Source organism: Rousettus aegyptiacus, unplaced genomic scaffold, assembly GCF_014176215.1.
Source record: "Rousettus aegyptiacus isolate mRouAeg1 unplaced genomic scaffold, mRouAeg1.p scaffold_m13_p_4, whole genome shotgun sequence".
Classification (NCBI taxonomy): domain Eukaryota; kingdom Metazoa; phylum Chordata; class Mammalia; order Chiroptera; family Pteropodidae; genus Rousettus; species Rousettus aegyptiacus.
In genome coordinates, this window is record NW_023416307.1 from 145,020,047 (window position 1) to 145,035,951 (window position 15,905).

General features: G+C 37.9%; 1 long non-coding RNA gene and 1 pseudogene across 1 annotated transcript; one reads left to right on the forward strand and one right to left on the reverse strand.

Moving 5' to 3' along the window:
- Positions 1-3,047: 3,047 nt before the first annotated feature.
- On the forward strand, positions 3,048-4,610 carry LOC107508773. Its single transcript, XR_001596385.2, has 3 exons — positions 3,048-3,253; positions 3,959-4,031; positions 4,426-4,610. It is a non-coding gene; the product is annotated as an uncharacterized LOC107508773 (long non-coding RNA).
- Positions 4,611-14,207: 9,597 nt separating this feature from the next.
- On the reverse strand, positions 14,208-14,327 carry LOC118601972 (annotated as a pseudogene).
- Between the last annotated feature and the right edge of the window lie 1,578 nt (positions 14,328-15,905).

Below are 15,905 nucleotides of genomic sequence, written 5' to 3' on the forward strand. Positions count from 1 at the left end.
TTGGGCAGCGGTTGTCATCCTCCTTGGATCAGTGGAAGAGGGGGAGCTGCCCTGGCGAGGGCCAGGCTGTGAGGTGACTGGGTCTCAACCCCTAAAAATCCGCCTCAGGGCATAGAAATCCGCCCTAGCCAGTGACTCTGGGCCATTTCCTCCCCTCAGTGAGTTTCTGTCACTGTAACACGGGGTCAGGCTGAGGGGTGGGGACGAAGATGTTGGGGCCCAGATCTCACCTGGCATCAAAGGGTCACGGAGCAGCCGGGAAGGGGCCCTTTTCCAGTGATGGTTTTTGCTCTTTGATGAACACTTTGGCCTTTTATTGATACTGTTACATTTGTTCATAATTAGAAAATAATGCATATTTTGGTTTTCAGAATTTGAGAAAAAATGTGTTAGTTTATATAGTCTCTTGGGTGCAAAGAGAAAATTAGCCGGTGTCTCCTATCCTTACCTAATGCGAAGGAAGAATTGTCAGGATTAAGCCCCAGGAAGGAGCCGTAGCAGTGTGCTTGGAGGAAAAAGACTGGGCTTTGAGGCAGAGGAAAACCATCGGGAGCTCCCATGGGTTTTCCTAAGGGCTATACCTATGTGACAAAACCTGGCACCTAACACCCAGCAACCACTAATCTGATCTTAATCTAATTTTGTCATTTCAAGAACGTTATAAAAATGGAATCACACAGTTTGTAATCTCTTGAGACTGGCATTTTTCATACAGCATAATTATTTTGCAATCCACCCAAATTCTTGTGTGTATCAGTACTTGTTTTTAGGAGAGGCTGGGGTTCTTTATGGACCCACGGTCTACCTTGAAGTGATATGGCTGACTCCCCTTAGCCAGATCTGAAATAAACAGAGGTCAGAGCTCAGGCATTGGATATTATTCTAGGCTCCATCACTTGATAGTTTAATGATGTTGGTATGGCTGCTAAGATGTGTTTATCTCTGACCCCATCAACATATGGAAAGATAATGCAACAACCTACCTCATAGAGTTATTGTAAGGATTGAAATGGATAGTAGGTATATTCTCAGTAGAGTGTATATCACAAAATAAACATTGAATAGTTCATCTATTAGAGTTCTATTATTTATTATCCATGTTGTTCATGCTATGTGAGAGGATAAGATCGATTAGATTAAGACTTTTTTAAAATTATTATTTGAAAAGGATACCAAGGGCTAGCAACTTACCATTTTCTCAGACACAGCCCTAGGTAGCCGTTAATCTACTTTCTGTCTTTATAGATTTGCTTATTCTGGATATCTCCTCTAAATGGAAAAATATCTTTTTTTTGTTAATCGTTTCTTTCACTTACTATATTGTTTTCAAGATTTATCCATGATGTAACATGTACTAAATTCCTTTTTACAGCTAAATAATATGCCATTGTATGGATATGCTACATTTTGTTAATCCATTCATCAGTGGATGGACATTTGGATTGTTTACATCTTTTGGCTATAAAGTACAAGTTTTTGTGTCGATATATGGTTTCATTTCTCTGCCGTATACTTGTTTGGGGAACTGTTTTCCAAAGTGGCTACACTGTTTTACACTCCCACTAGCAAGGTATGAGGGTTCCAATTTCTTTACATCTTTGCTAACATTTGTTTTCTTTCTGTTTATACAGCCTTACTAGTGGATGCAAAGTCGTATATCACCGGAGTTTTGATGGCTAATATTGTTCAACATTTTTTCTTGTGCTTATTAGTTGTACATATCTCTTCTTTGGAGAAATGTCTGTTCAGTTTTTTCCTCTATTTTAGATTTGGTTGTCTTCTAATTGAGTTGTAGAGTTATCATTCTGTATATAAGTCTCTTATTAGATATATGAATTGCAAGTATTTTCTCCCGTTTTGTGGGTATCTTTTTATTTTCTTGATGGTATCCTTTGAAGTACAAAAGTTTTCAGTTTTTACAGAATCCAGATATCTATTTTTTTTCTTTCGTTGCTCATGTTTTTGTGATAGATAAGAAGGCATTGCTTAATCTAAGATTACATGTGATAACTCATAATATCATAAATTCTGGTCAGGATTAATTTGAAGATGCTGCACTATACTGTCTGTCATCTGCTGGCAAGATCTATTACCCTAATATTGCAGTTTTCAAAGTGTGGAATGTAGAGGGAACCAGAGATGCTTTGAGGGAGTTTGCAAGTTTAAAACTATTTTCATAATATTAGGATGTGACTTGCCTTTTAAAATTTACTGCTTTGATATCTGAACTAATGGTACAAAAACAATGACGAGTAAAACCACTGGTATCATCATCACATTATATAGCCTCTGGGAAATTTCATCATACAGTCTTTAGAGAGAGAAAAGTTAAAATTATTTAACTTAATATTAGTAGTAGTAGTATTACAAAACTAGTTTTGACCTTGTGGACCCCTTGAAAGAATATTGGAGCCCTAGTACCACACTTTGAGAAACCACTATACTGCCAAACTATACTGCTGAAGAATTATTTGAAGTGCACTTTAAGTTTTTACCAGTATCACTTATCTGTTAATGAATCTTTGACCTAACCTAATATTAATATTTAACTTAATTTAATTTTCATATATGACTTCCAGTTTATTTTAAATTAGTACATTATATCTATTTTTAACTTTTTAATTCTAAACTCAGTGATGAAAAGGCTGCACATGCATATAATCAGACCGTGACTCTTAAAATAACTTTCAAACTGAAACATTAAATTCAAGCTTGGGTGTAAGAAAAATAGTAAAGATCTGCCCTATGACATAACAATTGGGTAATATCTTTATCGCAAAACTAATTTTGTTAATTTCTGTAGATTTTACCTTCCAGTAAGATTTTCTCCCCAAATATTCTAAGCTCTGCAGTAATAAACTGACCGCTAAATCATAACATGTGGGGGGAATAATATTGTTGATTATTTTGAACACATTCATCTGTACGAATTCTGAAACTTAGCTCTCAGTTTCATGAGAAGGAATATATTTTCATATGTAAAATTTTCTAGTATTTAAGAGTAGTAATGTTCTTTGGATCTTCCAGATTAATTCTGAACTTCTGAATTTAAACGTTAAATGTAAAATAAGATTGAACTGAAAAGCCGATTACGTTACTTCACAGCATATGACCCACAACAGGCCTTAGTATGCAGATGATGATGTGACAGTGAGTTTGGAGTGGCAAACCACCTTAGAGGCAATAGAAGCACCAAACAGAAACTCTTTAGAGAAGCTGAAAGAAGTTAAAGCATTAAAAAGCGTACTAACAGGTGAGTTTAAATACTAAAACTTCAATTTGGTTATTTCTTTATTTGTAAAACCTACTTACTTATAGGTTTTGCTCGTGAATAAATGATGTAAATTACACTCAAAGTGGAAAGTGGAAAATGCATTTCTTTGTTTCACTCTCATGATTCTAAAATCAGTTTTGTATGTTAAAATGTTGAATGTAGCTTGACTGACAGTTTTGACCAAATGAGTCCTACTTCTTAATTATATGCAAGAGTGATCCTTTCCCAGCACTTAGTAATTGATCACAACACCTCTTCCTTTTGTCCTTAAATACACCAAGAGATTTAAATGAACATATCTTGGAACTGCTAACAATGTGTGTGTGTGTAAAGTAAAACAAGCCCAGTTTCGAAAAAGGTATGAAGGATCAGAGCTTTTACGATCAAGGCATACTGTTGTTACCATGAATGCATTTTATTACATGAGCTTATTACATCAGAGCATTGTGTCATGTAATAATTTTTGCATCCAAAAGTATATGTATATAGGCACACATGTGCACACACACACATATACATTCTTGTTTGAGAACATCTTCACAGTATCATTCTGTGTTTCATTATACAAAGTTTAAATATTTCGGAAAAGAGCAAAGTCAATTGTTTCTGCGTGACATTTTTAAGTACCATTGATAATATATGAAAAATGTTTTTTTGATTAAAAATACATTTATTTCATAATAGATATCACTTCTTATCTTGAGATGTTCCCAAGTATTATGGCATGGAAGAACCATAGTGGCAATGTGGATATAAGGTAAATGCTCAGTCTTTCTTATTTCATTTCCTTCTCCACATTGACTTCTGTCACTTAGGGAGGCTTAGTACATCCCAGCCCTTAGCCCTGTGGTGCTGATATTTAAGCAGATTCTGGGACTGAGTGTTGATGTGGGAGTGTCAGGGAAATGGCAGGGCTGGAGGAGGAGGCTGGAGGATAGGGGAGGAGAGACAGTGTTAAGGGATGGGGGTGGGGTCAGTGTTTGACATCTGGGAACACTAAGCAGGCAGTAGGTCTAGGAGGATAAGGCCCAGGGTTTCTCCCACTGCTTCTGGGAGAGAGCCCTGGATTTTGCAGTTCAAGGCCCCATTATTTGGCTCATCCTGGCTCCCTTATTTTCTGACAGATTTTTCTCCTTCTCCTTTTACTCTAGACCAAAAAAAGATGGCAGCAACAGAGCCTGGTGCACCTCTGCAGTCTGTCTTGCAGTCTCCACAGCCACCTCCTGCTTCTGCAGATCCTACCCAAGGATTCTGAGAGCTGCAGGAATATTTTGTTTTCTAACTTCCTTCCTCGCGGTGACTTGTCGTGTCACCTTCTTGAGGACTGTGGTAACTATTTCTTTCTAGTAAAAATACTGTGATATTCGTTTCTCTACGGCCTCTATCACATATACAATAAAAAAAAAAGTACTCCTCAGATATACAGACTTATGTTTGTGTATTTTTTGTCTCCAACTGCATTTAACAAGGCAAGGGTAGAATCCTGGGTTAAAGAGGGGAGAAGGACCTCAGCCAGGACTGACTTAAAGGTACGAAGTCAGGGGTGGAGGGAACTGGTTACTCCAGACAGGATTTGGTGGACCGTAAGTGTGTGGGGAGGAGGATGGGAGAGTGCGGAGGAAATCTGCTGAGGAGTTGTAACGTTTGGGTGATGGAGCGTGTTGGTACCTCGCAGTAGGCTAGGGCCTCCTTGGACTCGTTGCATGGAGACTCTGCTGCCCATCAACGGTCTCTGATATTTCCTACTGCTGCTTCCCAGGGTCAAACAACTGCAATTTCACCGATAGCGCTACAATCTGGGAGTAGGGGATGATATTTTCGGGGCTGCTTAGTAATGTAAAAAAGTCATTGGAATTGGCCTCCGCGGTTGAGGAATAAGCCAATAAACTCATATAAATCGACTTGTTACATATATGTTTCCATTAACTGGGCGCAGCAAGGATCAAAGGGCAGGAGCGTTTCCCCGGCCCTACTCCAACTCCAGTCTTAGGCAGTTTTTATTGTGGGAATTTGAGGAAAGGGATGAACGACGTTCTGAGATCAAGTGCAGATCATCCAGACTCTCCCATGCAGAAGCGAGGACAACGGGACGAGACGAGGAGCTCTACTGCTGGGAGCCGCTTGTGGGTGTACCGCATCTCCCGCCCCGGGTGTTGAGCCAGTGAGCGGGCAGTGAGCCGTGAGGGCCTCCAATGCTCCCTGGGCTCTGAGAGGCTGATTGGCTCACGCCCCTCCACGTGCCACTCAGACACGGCCCTCGTGAGCCGAGCCGAGCCAAGCCGAGCCGAGCCGAGCTGAGATGGTGGCGAAGCCTTTCAGTCTTTACCCACCGGCCGCTGTGTTTTCTCTTACTTTCTCCTGGCTAGGCCGCTACTGGGTTTTGTGTAGGGGGAGGGGTGGTGGAGGTGGGGTTCAGAAGTTCAGGGGTCAGTGGGAGGGCCCAGCCCCACTCTGCTCAGAGCACCAGGATGCACCTGGAAAAGTATCTCGTTGCGGGGCATAGAAATTCCCCCTGGCCAACTACCCTGGGCAGTGTGTCTCTAACTGTAACCTGGGGACAGGCTGGGTGGGGATGTGGCTGTAGGGGTCAGGTCTCTTCAGGTGTCAAAGGGTGGTGCCGGAGAGGACTAAGATATTTAATCAACCATCAGTCTCCTAAGAGTGATTGAATTTGTTCTTTGATGAACACTATTCTCCCCTTGACTTCATACTTACCATTTCAGAGTTTGAGAAAGGGTACTTCTGTGTGTTAGATATAGTTCTTGGATGCTGTATGGAAATGAGCTGGTGTCTCTTATCATCGTCGCCTGATTGGACGGAAGGATTATGAGGGTTAAATCCGAAGAGGGGTTGCTGCAGACAGGCTAGGCTAGCCCTGATGTGCTTGAAGGAAAGGAAGACTGGCCTTCGGGTCAAAAGAAAACCATCAGGAGCTAAGAACAAGCAGGTTTTCCTAAGGGCTAACTCCCAGGGGAAGCCTGAGAGCATCCACATTACCGTGCTCAAGGTATAGATGACATTCCATTTGAAAGAAGAGGATTGATGAGATTATGGTTTTTTCTTATTTCAAAAAATGCTGATGCCAATGATGACTTCAGCCTATGTCTGATTTCAATTACCAGCCTTGATCTACTATACTGAACACGACCACCTACAAACAAGTTGCCTGCCCTCTCTCTATTCCTTGCCTCTGACCCTGCTGTTTCCCTCCCCTTACTTACCTCATGTCATCTTCATCTGGCAAATATGCTTGGCAAATATCAACTATTCTCAGGGGCCTTTCCTCATTCCAACAAACTAGAGCCAGGTGTGTTTTCTGTTCTGTTACAGAATTGTGCTCGAGTCTCACTTATTCAATATTACACTTTATAAAATCTATTTTACTATATAATTCTGTTCAAATTATATTTTGTATGTTCTACTCTGTCATACCTATCTCATGTCTTTGTCTCATCTACTGGACTGGTACCTTGAAATACACTTCATCTCAAATTCCTATTGTCCAGTACACAGGGATGTGCAGGAAATCTTGTTGAATCATTGGATGAATTTTCACATAGAAGACTACTAGGTCATAACTTAAATTCCTAGGAAGAAATCTCTTGGTAGAGGGATATGAACAGTTCGAATTTGAAACATATACTATGGAATTGTCCTGCTAAGAGATTGTTTCAATTTATATTCCAAAATAGAATTTCTCTGAGACAACATAATGTTCCAACAAGCAGCTTTAACTTAATTTACACTGTTGTGATCATGGAGTTATGCTATGCTTTGTTACAGTTGATATGTAACCATTTTTATTTATCACTACCAGTCTTCATAAACAATTTCCATGCCTATATAAATGGTTCATACAGTGTTTCAGTTTGCTTAGCTGTTCCCATATGGTAGAATTGTGTTTGTTATTGTTCTTTCAGTACTACACATAAGTTAACCAGTGATCACCTCGACACATCAAGGTGTGTGTGTTTGGCGTGTGTGTGTGTGTGTGTGTGTGTGTGTGTATGTGTAGGAGAAACAAACTAATTGTGGGTTTACCAGATCATTTTGCAACTCTCGATACATATCATCCGCGTGATTATTTTTTTACCTCTTAAAGTATTTGCAAATATGATGGCGTAAAATAGTATCTCAGGTTAATTTTTGCTTTTTTGTTTGTTTGTTTTTGATTACTAGGAATAATGAGTGTTATTTCATTATCATTTATTACTAATTGATTTTCTATTTAGTGAACTGTACTTTTTACACCTTGTCTACTACTGAAATCTTAAGTGTCTTTGTTATTTCATACAAGTGATCTGTGTACTATAGTCAGGAAATAATTTTTGAATATTTCCCATGTGTGTAACATTGTTTTAGGTGCTGAGATGTCTTTATTAACAAAAAAAGAAAAATTCTTGAACTCATGGAATCTAAGTTCTAATGTGTGAGACAGAAAATAAATAAAAAAGAATATTTGGTCTTTTTTGGTAGTGATAATTATTTTTGAATTGAGACACTTTAATTCTTTATGTGATTTTCCTCTGTTTAAAAATTATATTTTATTCTTTTAGATTTTTTTCTTTAAATTTTAAACTACGAAATTAAAAAATAAAGTCTTAAAATAAGACTTCGATGTGGAACACTTCAGTTCTGATCACTCTCCTGTTTGTTTTACATTTTATTATCAACGATATTTTAATTCTACCTCATATTTACTTATTTTTCAAATTATACAATTTATTCAGTTAGCTTTTTGTTTAGAAATACATGTTTACTAATATTTTGCTTCATCGTTATATCTCATTTCTTCCAGGATCACTTGATATTCATTATGAAAACATGATGTTTTATAAATAAAATTTAGAAACTTTTCTTTGTGAATTAGAAAAAAGATGCATTAACTGAGAAGCCTTAAGGTAATACACAGATGCTGAGATCCAATTTTCTTTCTGGAGCTCTTCTTCAGAGCTAAGATAGAGTTAATAATAAAAAATAATAATAAAAAAAAAAAGGGCAAAAGGAAGACTGACCTTCACCCTTTAAAAGAAAAAACTGAGCTTTATTAAATTTTAGACATTATTCTTTGCATAAACTCTTCAATTTTTTAGTAATTCCAGTTGGCATTACACTTAAATTTTGTTTGGTTTAATAAAATGATAGAATTACTCTTATCAAGGCTTTTTACTGTTTTTAATATTCTAGGTGACAGTGAGAAGTAGGTCCAGAGGACTCCTGCATACTAAAATATGATGATCATCTCAAGAAAAAATGTTTATATAGTTTGAGATGTGAGTTTAAGTAACACTTGTAATATGGAATTCTATTGTATGTTTTAAAATATTTTCTGGATTGGGCTGGCGGACTACTTGACAGAAACTCCTTCAGGTTAAAAGAAATTTCAATTGGAAAAAAATGTTTTTTGAAAAGAAATGTTCTCTTTGAGCTTTAAAGGCAAAATTTAAAATTGGTTATGAAATAACTGTTTCCTAAATCATGGCCAACGCAAATTGGAAAATGCTGCTGTATCTGCTGCCATCTGCTGGCAAGTTTTTTTCCTAAAAACAGCAATTTTCAAAGTGAGGTCTTTGGACCCCTGGGAGTGAGAGAGGGTAGGTCCCTGTGACCCTTTCCGGGGGATCTATGAGGTCAACACTACATTTATAATAACAGTATAACCTTATATTTTTTACTCTGTTATTTGCAAAAGCGACGGTGGGTAGAGCTGCTGGGACCTTCCGATGGATTGAGGCAGTGGCACAAAACTGTGCTAAAGACATATTCTTCGCTGCCCTGTGCTCTCAGCGCCGGTTTTACTTGAGGTTGTCCTTGATGAGGCAGGAAAAATCGATTTTGTTACCTCTACTCTTGAATTCCCAGGAATTCCATTTGATTTGAAAGAATGGCTTAGAATTTATGATTATTCAAACAGGTGTTTTGTCAGTATTTTATTGATAATGAATGAAGTGAACCAGTCATTTCAAGTAAAACAACTGATAGCATCGGTTGCCGATGATAAAATCTGAGCTTTCAAGTGAAAATTATAATCTTGGAAAACTCGTGTCTGCTGTTATGACTATGACAGCTTCTCAATTCTTAGTTTTCTGATATCAGTGGTGATAGTACTGAATGTGATGTAGTAGATAGAAAAATGGCCCCTAAAGATGTTTACATCCTAATCTCCTAATCTCCAGAAACTATGAATGTGTTACCTTATATTTAAAAGGAATATTGCACATTTGATTTGAAATAGGGAGATTATCCTAGATTATCTGAGTGGGCTTAATGTAATCACAAAGGTCATTATAAAAGGGTCAGAGAGAAGAGAGGATGGTACACTGCTGATTTGGAGATGGAGGAAGAGACCATGAGCTGGCAATGTAGGAGGCCTTTAGAAGCTGGAAAAAGCAAGGAAACAGAGTCTTCCCTAGAACCTCTAGAAAGAAGAAACCCTGCTAGCACCCAGTGACAATGACGTCTTGCTTCTGATGGCCAGATAATAAACGTGTTGTTTAAACCACTTAGTTTGTGATAATCTGTTATAGCAGCAACAGAAAACTAATACAGTGGCATTTTAATATTGTACAATGAAACGTGGAAAATATCACGTTTTTAAAATTTTCATGATTCAGCTAGACTGAAGTTTGACCAAAATGATCCCACTTCTCAATTATATGCAAGAGAGGTCCTTTAGTAGCATTCAGTAACTAATAACATCTCTCCTTACTCTTCCCTTTTAGCAAGCTGAAAGACTCTAAGGAATATATCTGGAATTAATGTGCGTATGCCTCATAGAGGAAAATGAACTCAGATCCTGAAAAGGTAGGGTGTGAGGGGTTTTAGGATTGGGCATAGTGTTACACCATGGGTGCAATTTAGTACATGAGCTTATTACATCAGCTTATTGTGCAGGCATAAATATTGCTCACATAATTAATTTTTGCACTAATATATATACACACACACAGATACACACACACGCACGCTTGCTTGATAAGATGTTACTGCTATCATTTTGTGATATTACATAAAATTGTAATTATTTTCAGAGAAAGAAAAAAGTCATTTGTTCTAAATTGACTTTTGGGGAGACCATTAGTATTCCATGAAAATGGTTTTGTGATTAAAATAAATTTAATTTTACATTAGGCATCCCTTATCTTGGAATGTTTCCCAAACGTCATGGCATGGGAAAATCATGGTGGCAATGTTTAGCCGTTCACATTTCATCTCCCTCTTGACATTGGCATCTGGCACTAAGTGAGGCTTAGTACATCTCCACCCTCAGCCCTGTGGTGCTGATATTTAAGCAGATTCTGAGACTGAGTGTTGATGTGGGAGTGTCAGGGAAATGGCAGGGCTGGAGGAGGAGGCTGGGGGAGTGGCGGGGGCGAGGTGGGTGGGAAGAGACAGCGTTAAGGGGTGGGAGGGTCAGTGTTTGACAGCTGGGAACACTGAGCAGGCAGTAGGCTGAAGAGGATAAGACCCAGAGTTTCTCCCATTGCTTCTCAAACAGTCTCATTTTAATTGTTGCAAGCCCTGAATTCTCCAGTTTATGGCCCCACTTTTTGGCTCATCATGGCTTCCTCATTTTTACTCTAGACCAAAAAAAGATGGCAGCAACGGAGCCTGGTGCACCTCTGCAGTCTGTCTTCCAATCTCCATAGCCACCTCCTGCTTCTGCAGGGCCCACCCAAGGATTCTCAGAGCTGCAGAAACAAGATTTTTTTTTTCTTTCAACTTTCTTGTGGTATTTGTCATGTCACCAACTTAAAGGTTATGGGAACTATTTCTCTGTAATTTTCTTTCACTTACTATCCCCTTGTGTAGAAAATGGCATGTGAAAATTTGTTTATCCTTTTAAAATACCCCAACCTGTGTTTCTATATTTTGCGTTTCCAACTGTGCTTAACCCAGAAGGGTTAGAACCTTGGGTTGAGGGAGGAAGAATCTCAGCCAGGGCTGACTTAAAGGTAGAAAGATGAAATTTAATTGGTTATTCCAAAGACAGAATTTGGTGGTTTGTATGTGTGTTGGGTGGGTGGGGTTGGGGATGGCTCAGGGAATATGCCCTGGAGAATTGTAGCTTTGGGTGATGGAACATCTTGGTATTTGGGGGTGGAAAGGGGATGGCTGTCCTCTGGGTTTTAACCTATAAAGTTATATCTTTATGTTAGGTACCTGTGTGTGTGTGTATGTTTGGAGGTGGTGGTGCTGCTGCTGATTTTCACATATGGGGCTTCAATTTGGGGAGTAAGATATTGTTTGGAGAATTTTAAAATAAAAAAATGTATGCGGTCTCTCTGAAAGTCACTGAAGGTCACTTTTGGATACTTTATTCTGTCTCTTTTTCTGACCCTGCACCACTGTCCCTGATGTCAGTCAGGTTGTTTTTGTTGTTGAGTTGTAGTCCTTTACGTATTGTGGATACTAACACCTTATCAGATGTATGATTCGCAGACATTTTCTCCCCTTCTGTAGATTGCCTCTTCACTCTGCTGATTGTGTCCTCTGATGCACAGAAGTTTTACATTTGGATGTACTCCAATTAATCTATTTTTACTTTTGTTACCTGTGCTTTGAGTGTCATATTCAAGAAATCATTGCCAAATCCATTGTCGTGAAAACTTTCCACTATGTTTTCTTTCAAGAGTTTTATAGTTTTAGTTCTTACATTTAGGTCTTTAATCTATTTTGAGTTAATTTTTTTATATAGTGTAAGCTAAAGGTTCAACTTTATTCTTTTGCATATGGATATTCAGTTTTCCCGGCATCTTTTGTTGAAAATACTGTCCTTTCCTTATTAAATGATCTTGACAATAATACTTTGAAAATAATTTAACCACATATGTGACAGCTTATTTCTGGGCTCTCTATTCTAGTCCATCGGTTTGTATGTCTGTCATATACCAACACAGTTCTGATTACTGCAGCTTTGTAATAGTTTTAAAATCAAGAAATGTGAAACTTCCAACTTGTTCTTCTTTTTCAAGATTAATTGGCTATTTGGGGCCCCTTGAGATTCTATATGAATTTAGGATGGATTTTTCTATTTCTGCAAAAACAAACAAAAAAACAAACAAAAAACCACTTTTGGGGTTTTCACAGGGATAGCATTAGATTTGTAGATCACTTTGGGTAATATTGACATCTTGACAATCTTCAGTCTTCCAATCCACAAACACAGGATGTCTTTCCATTTGTCGTGTCTTCTTTCTTTCAATAACATTTTGTAGTTTTCAGTGTACAAGTCTTTCACCTCCTTGATTAAGTTTATTGCTAAGTAGTTTATTCTTTTTGATGCTATTGTAAATGGAATTGTGTTCTTAATTTCATTTTCAGATTGTTCATTGTTAGTGTATAAAAATGCGACTGATTTTTGTGTATTGATTTTGTATCCTGAAACTTTGCTGAATTCATTATATTTTTTATTTTTAATTCTTGTCTTTTCTACCAGCTCTAATAGAACCAGTATCGGCAGGCATTCTAGTTATGGTCCTGATTGTAAAAGGAACGACTTTTGCTGTTTACAATTAAACAGTATTTTTGTTGGGGATTTTCTTTGTAGATACCTTTATTAATTTAAAGAAGTTCTTTTATATTCTTAATGTCCTAAGTTTGTTTTTTTCAAATCATAAACATTGTTTTTCTTTTTTAAAAAATTTATTTTTAATTATACTTGACATACAATATTATATTTGCTAGTTTCAGGTGTACAACATAGTGATTAGACATTTATATACTTTATGAAATGATCACCCCAATACGTCTAGTACTCATTTGGCACCATATATAGTTATTACAACATTATTGACTATATTCTCTGTGTTGTACTTTACATCCTTGAACGTTGTTTTTGTAATTACTCTTTCTGTTTCGGATGGCCTTTCTCTTTTATTCTGTTAATGTCATGATTGGCATTAATAATTTCTCTAATTGTAAACTAACTATGCATATCTGAAATGAACTAACTTGGCCATTACGTATTTTTTCAACTTTAATGAATTTGGATCGTTAATATTTTATTTAGGCTATTTGCATTAATATTTTTTTGAGAGAAAATGAGTAATTTTATTTTTTCATTCTGTCAGTCTGGTTGTTATCAAGGTTATATTAACTTCTTAAAATGACCTCAGGAGTATTTTTGTTGTTGTTGCTGTTGATTGTGTGTGTGTGTGTGTGTGTGTGTGTAATTCTGTGTTAAAAAAAAAAAGATGCATGAAATTAGAATTATATGTACCTTGACTGGTAAAATTTGCCTGTAAGACCATCTGCCTTGAGTTTATTTTTTTTTTTACTTTGTTTTTCTTCAAAGCATTTAAATTACTGATTCAGTTTTTAAAAAGATTATGTCAGATTTTATATTTCTCTTTGCACCAGTTTGGTAAGATATATTTTCTAGGATTTTATTGATTTCATCTAAATTTTAAAATTATTGTGATAAAATCATTCCTAATATTTATCTCTTAAATCTCTGGTCTGTATTTGTATCTCCCTTTACATTCCTAAGATAAGTTCCCTTTTTTTTTTAAAACCTATCTTCCTAGAAGTTTATCAGTTTTGTTAGTGTTTTCAAATACTTTAATGGGTCTACTTTACTTTCCATTATTGGTTAACTAATTTCTGCTCTTATATTTATTTTTTCTTTATACTCTTTTTGAGTTTATTCCACGATTCCTTTTCCTGCTGCTTCTTTTTCTAGTTCAATAGTTCTTATTAATTTCCACTTTTTCTTCTCTTCTGGCATAAACACTGAAGGTCTAAATGCCTCTCATGATCACTTCAGCTGCCCGGCATAATTTTGGATAAGTGGCATTTTATTATTATTCAGTTATAAGTGTTTTCTATTTTCTATTGTGATTTTTTTTTTTTTTAGGTGAGGCAACCCTTGGTTGACCTCATAGATTGCAAGGACCTTGTCAGTTTACAACCCCTTATTTTTTATTTTTTACACCTATAGCACCTGGTCTTCCTACGTGGTCTCCCATCCCAAGTACTAAACAGGCCAGACTCTGCTTAGCTTCCGAGATCAGATGGGATCGAGCTTGTTCAGGGTAGCATGGCTGTATACAACATCTGTTTTCTAATTTTCAAAAGTGCAGGGATTTTTAGTAACCTTTAAAAAAGCAATTTAGAGTTTAATTGTTTGCAATCTTCTATTTCTTTACCAAAATTTTATCTCTTTTTTCAGACCTCCCCTGTAGTTTTAAAGCCTTGGCTAGAGGTTGGTCAGTTCCTCTTTTTGAGCAGCTAGGTCTACATCTTAACAGGTTCTCATTTTCTGGGGCCACTGTGCACCAGGCCTTAATTGCCCTGGGGCCACGTACCAGACAACTAGGGACAGCCTCTCTGCTCCAAACCCACAAAATTATTGAAATTAGCCAATCGATAGAGAAACCATGAAGACTAACCCCACTCTCTTGCCACACATTAGTTGTTCCCTATAGTGCCAGCTTGCTGGTACCCAGGTGTGACCACTGTCTCTGGATAAAGCCTCCTGTGTAGCCCTCCCTGCCTGGCAGCCTTCTCTCCCTTTAAGCTGTAACAGGTCTGACATCAGATCTTCGATGCTTTACCACCACTGCTCTACAACTGAGTCCCTGAGCTCCTCCTGAAGGCCGTGGGAGTTTATGGCTTCCAATGTCAGATATGCCCGTCCCTGTGCGTTGGTTTGGTACCTGTGGCCCGGTGTTTTGTCTGTTGAAATAAGGCTTTGTACACCAGGGGGCGCTGTAGTCCCGTTTACAGTTTTCCTTCTGTGATGCCCTTTCTGTGCTGCGTCCCACCTCAGTTTGGAGGAAGGTTTGTCCAGAGTGTTTTTGTTGGCCTGCTCCTTCCGGTGGACGACGGTGTCCACGAAAATGTCGGGAGTGTAGGTGTTAGTTCCGACTGTGTATCTGGCTGTGTCACCTTGACCACATCACTTCTTCTCTCTAAGTTTTTATTTCCCTTCTATGAAATAGGCATTACTAAAAATGTGATCCTTTTTGAAGGGTGGGGTGGGGATGGTGCGTAGCTTTGAATCCCTTACTGGAGGTGAAACCTGTTTAGTGTTTCTCCAGGGCAGTAATATTATTACGTTGCAAACCTGAACACTGACCTCTGCAACTTCGAAACCTGAAGCTTTTAACTTGAATGCAGACTCAGAAATTGAATGTGGCCCACTGAGTCTACGTCCAGATATTACCTGGATACTTATTTATGACTAAGGGCGACATCCCAGGCCCAGCTGTTTCAAGAGAGGAGGTTATTCCTGTGCATTTTATTTATCCTATTAATTTTCATGGCCGATGTCTTCGTTAAGCACCTATCTTTACCAGGCACTATGCTGAGTGCTTTACAAACAATTGTCTCATTACCTTCCCACAATCCTCATGCGTTCTCACCCCTTTTGCTGATGAGAAAATTGAGGTTCATGTAGCTAGTAAGTGGTGGCACTGAGGTCCAAACCCAGACTGAGCAGATCTCAAAGTGTTCGCAGCCAACATGGACATCATTCGTGGACCGCAATGCCCATCACGCAGCCAAATCCAGCCAAGGGAGCACTAACTGGCTTTCAAGGAACCATCTCTGGACCCACACTGACCAATGATTGCTTGCGGTAATTGGGCCTCTAGATATCACATGTTATAGAACTTTAATACTCCTA